A 5,645-nucleotide genomic window follows, 5' to 3' on the forward strand; every position below is an offset into this window, starting at 1 on the left:
ATCTTCTCTGAGACCACCCCTGAACTGGTATATCATGCTCTTCTCATCAGGGACGTCCTGCTTGGCAAAGCGGGCGAGCTTCTGAAACAACTTGTTGTAGTCATAGACAGACAAAGAGCCTTGCTTCAGATTGCGGAATTCCTCACGCTTGCTTTCAACCACGCTCTGGGGAATATGATGAGCTCGGAAATCTCGACGGAAATCATCCCAAGTGATAACACGTCCACCTCTGGAGTCCTTGTACTGCTGGAACCATTCTGCAGCTTGATCTTTGAGTTGGAAGGAAGCGAACTTGACAAAGTCCTCAGGCCTGACGTTACTGCACTCGAAATGCTTGCACAGATCCACAAGCCAATCATCAGCATCGGTTGCCTCAACACAATTGCTGAAAGTCTTTGGCCCGTTAGCAAGGAACTGGTTGAGTGTAGCAAAGTGATTCTGATTGCTGCCTTGATTCCCTTGGTTGCGCTCTTGAAGAATTTGCATGATCAACTGTGTGTTTGCATTGGTTGCGGCCATCACAGCTTGCCATGCCTCTGGAGGAGGTGGAGGTGGTGGCGGATCAGGATTCGGAGTCGTGCGCATTGGAGGAGCCATCCTGAAGAGGTTGACCACCATTAGCACATTGACAGATAAGTATTGAAGCTGAATCCAACGGAATGAAAATTGCAACATATAGTCTTCACATCCGAACAAAATGAACGAATGCATTCCTCTTGAAATGGTCACATATCCATAAATTGAGAAGCCACGTAGAATTAAGGTAGAGAAATAAATCAACAAGGTACGGATCAAGAACGAATAATCGGTAAGAAATCCCAATCTCAAACCAATATCCGTGGAAGAAGAACTAGAGCTACTAGAATTCCCACCTATGAAACTCCCGAACCTTTCCGGTTATGCAATCAGGTGTTGGGGATACAGGGGAAGCATAATATCTCACCCAAACTAGCAATTCCTACATCCAGCTGTATCCATCCTTCAACACATAACCAAGAAACCTTCGGAAACCATCTACCTCAACCTTCGAAAAGCATCCGTTATACAAGTTATGGCGATACTCCCGAACTCCCGCCCCAGTACTGGGTGGCGTCGAGGTTATCTCACCAACGAACTGCATAAAAGAGATTTTCGATGTCGGCGTACTAAACTCAGGTATTCCAGAACTGCAACGATAAAATTATGATGACAACACCTCAGAGCTCAACTCCCCGGGACACTTCCACTAAACCCCTGACAGGAGGCACCAAGTCAATGTTCTCATCATAAAACCATCGGAACGATTCCAAGATACCCGCGTGATCCTAAAAAAATTTAGTGAAATTTGAGAAGAGAAGAGTCAAAACTCTACGTCAGGATGCCTTACCAGAGCGATGAGGAGACTGGGAAGTAAAAAGAATTCCTAAACTCTCCGATATATAATTCCTAAAAGACTCAAAACATTTTTCTAGACACAACTCGGCCGCTAAAAACGATCAAGCAATGGGGCTCCTAAGGTCGGGGAAGGCTCTGATTACCAACTTGTAACACCCTCGATGCGACTATAGCTCCCACGTGTCGAGGCAAGACTTAGAGACATAATCGCATTGAAGGCATATGTCGCAAGTTAGGCAATCTTCACAACATCCCATGTAATATAATAATAAAGGGGAGATAACATAGTTGGCTTACACTCGCCATGTCAACCAAGTACATAAATAACATTACATCATCCAAACACTCATGGCCCGACTACGGCGCCAAAATAAAAGAGAACCCAACATGCGACACGGTCCCAATCACCCCCAACAGGGCACCACTACTGATCATCGGGAAAGGAAACATAGTAACGTTGAGAGTCTTCATCGAACTCCCACTTGAGCTCATACGCGTCACCTGGAGCGGAATCATCAGGCCCTGCATCTGGTGTAATAGTAATCTATGAGCCATAGGGACTCAGCAATCTCGCACCCTCGTGATCAAGACTATTTAAGCTTATAGGTAAGGCAAGGTAAATATGAGTGGAGCTGCAGCAAGCGACTAGCAAGTATGGTGGCTAACTTATTCGCAACGGAGAGCGAGAAGAGGAGGCAAAGCACGAGCGAGAAACTAGAGAGCAACCTGCACAAACATTACTCCAACACCGTGTCCACTTTCCGGACTCCGCCGAGAAGAGGCCATCACGGTAACTCACTCAGTTGATTCATTTTAATTAAGTTAAGGTTCAAGTTATCTACAACCGGACATTAACAAATTCCCATCTTCCCATAACCGTGGGCACGGCTTTCGAAAGTTCAAATCCCTGCAGGGGAGTCCCAACTTAGCCCATGACAAGCTCTCACGGTCAACGAAGGAATAGACCTCCTCCCAAGAAGTTTCGATCAAACTCGGTATCTTGGTAATTCAAGACACTTCGACAGGCTAAAACAAGACCAGCAACACCGCCCGAATGTGCCGACAAATCCCGATAGGAGCTGCACATATCTCGTTCTCAGGGCACACTCAGATGAGCCAGACGTCGGGTAGGCCAGCCCAGAGTTGCCCCTGGTAGCCCCGGACATCGCTCGGTTGGACCAACACTCAGAGGAGCACTGGCCCGAGGGGGTAAAATAAGATGACCCTTGAGTCTGCAGAACCCAAGGGAAAGAAAAGGGCTAGGTGGCGAATGGTAAAACCAATATTGGGCATTGCTGGAAAAGCTTTAGTCAAGGCGAAATATCAAGGGGTTCCCATTATAACCCAACCGCGTAAGGAACGCAAAATCCGGGAACATAACACCGATATGACGGAAACTAGGGCGGCAAGAGTGGAACAAAACACTAGGCGAGAGGCCGAGCCTTCCACCCTTTACCAAGTATATAGGTGCATTTAAGATAACATGGTAATATAATGATATCCCAACAAGTAAAAAAAAGATGTTCCAACAAGGAACGGGCTCCAATCTTCACCTGCAACTAGCAACGCTATAAGAGGGGCTGAGCGAAGCGGTAACATAGCCAATCAACGGTTTGCTCGGACAAGGTGGGTTAGAGGTTTGACATGGCAATTTGGGAGGCTTGCAAGCAAGTGGTAGGCATCGTAGCATTGGCATAGCAAAGGATCGAGCAAAACTAGCATAGCAAAGATAGTAGTGATTTCGAGGGTATGATCATCTTGCCTGCACAGCTGTCAGAGTTGACTGGATCCTCGAAAGCAAACTCAACGGGCTCCTCGTTAGCGAACTCGTCTCCCGGCTCTACCCAAACAAGACAAACAAGCAACAAGGATACAATCAACCACGTGCAAGAACAAGCAATATGATGACATGATGATATGCTATGCGGGATGCGATGCGGGATGCAAAATGCAAGATATGACAAGAAATGCATGAACCTGGCCTCAACTTGGAAAATCAAGTGTGCCACTGAAAATATGAGATGAAATCGCTTGAAAACGATATAAAGAACGCCGGAATCGGAGTTACGGTTTGGAAATGGCAAGCGATTCAAATATGACATCGGTCTGCGATTTACAGCAAGTAGGCATCTAAATGCAATGAAATGAACATGCTACAGCACCCAAACATGACAACAAAATACATGGCAGGAATGCACACAAGATTCTTAACAAAAGTCTAGCACTGAGCTACGGCCAAATCATCCATTAACAGGTTCAAACAAGCATGGCAAAAATGCAAATGGCAAACAGATCTCAGACTTAGTGAAATCAACACTTGTCTGGAATTTCAGATCAGGTAGCCATCTTCGAAGCAACAAAACTACATGCTACAGGACCTGATCATGACAAAGTAAAGCATGGCATGGAGCTACTCAAAGAGCTTAACAAAAGTCCCTTAGTGACCTTGAGCCAAAACGGATCAGAAAATACAATTGCAAGCATGTGAACATAGCAAAAACATAATCAGTTTCAAACTTAGTGAAAAACTGACACATGCTGAAATATAACTCAAGTAGGCATGTTTACAAGCTCGATGCACTCACTACAGAGCAAGTCATGGCAAGACAAGCATGCATCCATCAAGAAGGCACAAAATGCAAGCTATAAATGGCAAGAACAATAGCATAGCATGCATGGGTCAACTACAACATCACCAGCAAAATTGCAAACAAGTTGACAATCTGCCCAGATTCACAAAGTAACAAAAGTAGAGCTCGATTCACTCCAGCTAGGTTGCTCCATAATTGCAAACAAAGACATGGATGGATAGAACACTACAATATTAACAAAACTCCCTTACTGATCATCCTCAAAAGAGGCACGGATCACTAGGTAACAACATGAACATATGACATCATGAGATAAACAGCTCCAGGACTTACTGAAATCACTAAGTCCCTGAAAACAGAATTAGCAAGTGCACCACTTTGCAAGCTTGCACAAGACATCACACACATCCTAAAAATACATGAGTTACACCTCTGGAAAGATGACAAAACCCTTAACAAAACACATGTAGAACTCATGGGCATATCATGCACACAATAATCATGGCAAAAATGACAAAAGTGCTAAAAGGAGTAGCGGATCTGACAATTAACTCAAGTAGCCCTCTTCTAATAGCATTTCGGGCATCAAGATGAACTCAAATAAAAATGATGCAATGGAATGAAATGATGTACTCTCTGAGATGAACATTTTGATATGCTATATGCATGAATCGGAGCTACGGATGCAAAGTTACGGAGCCGCGAACATGGGCATATCAACTAAAAATTCTGAGGACTTTGGAAAAATTCAACCTCCGAATCTGGATCTAGGGTTTCGGGGACACGCGGCCCGAGGTTCGTCGGGATCCCACCAGAGCTCTTGCCGGACGACAAGGGAGAGGACGGGCCGGCGCTTGGGGGCGATGCCGGCGCGCTCCGGCGGCGGCTCGGGACGGCGAGCTCGCCGGGCGGCTGGGCGCGCGGCCGGGCGGCTGCGACCGAAGGAGGAGGCGAGGCGGGGCCGGGCTGCCGCGGCCGAGGAAGAAGGAGGCGCGGGCGGCGGCTTCACCGGGCGGCGGGGCGAGGCGAGTTGGGCCTCGGGGGCCGGCCACGGGCCTCCCGGGCCTGGCGGCGGGGTGGAACAGCGGCGGAGGCGGGGCCAATGGTGGCGTGCCACGTGGCAGCTGCGGGGCGGACCGGACGTGTCTGTCGGTGGCGAAAGTGTCCGGCGGCGGCGGATCTGGAATTTAGGGTTAGGGACGAGGGGAGACCCGGGATTTGGAATGGGGTGTTTAAATAGGCATAGAGGGAGCTAGGAGAGTCCAAATGAGGTGCAGTTTTCGGCCACGCGATCGTGATCGAACGCTCTAGAACATGGAGCAGAGTTAGGTGGGTTTTTGGGCCAAATTGGAGGGGTGTTGGGCTGCAACACACACGAGGCCTTTTCGGTCTCTCGGTTAACCGTTGGAGTATCAAACGAAGTTCAAATGGTACAAAACTTGACAGGCGGTCTGCCGGTAGTAAACCAAGGCCGCTTGGCAAGTCTCGGTCCAATTCGGAAATGTTTAATCCCCACACATGAAATAAAGCTAGAAATGACCACCGGAGGAGAACGAAGCGCCGGAATGCAAAACAGACAACTGGAAAAAAGCTCAAATGCAAGAGACGAACACGTATGCAGATGCAATGCACATGATGACAAGATATGAGATGCATGACAACGACAACAACACACGGAGA

This window comes from Triticum aestivum, chromosome 3A (assembly GCF_018294505.1).
Source record: "Triticum aestivum cultivar Chinese Spring chromosome 3A, IWGSC CS RefSeq v2.1, whole genome shotgun sequence".
Taxonomy (NCBI): domain Eukaryota; kingdom Viridiplantae; phylum Streptophyta; class Magnoliopsida; order Poales; family Poaceae; genus Triticum; species Triticum aestivum.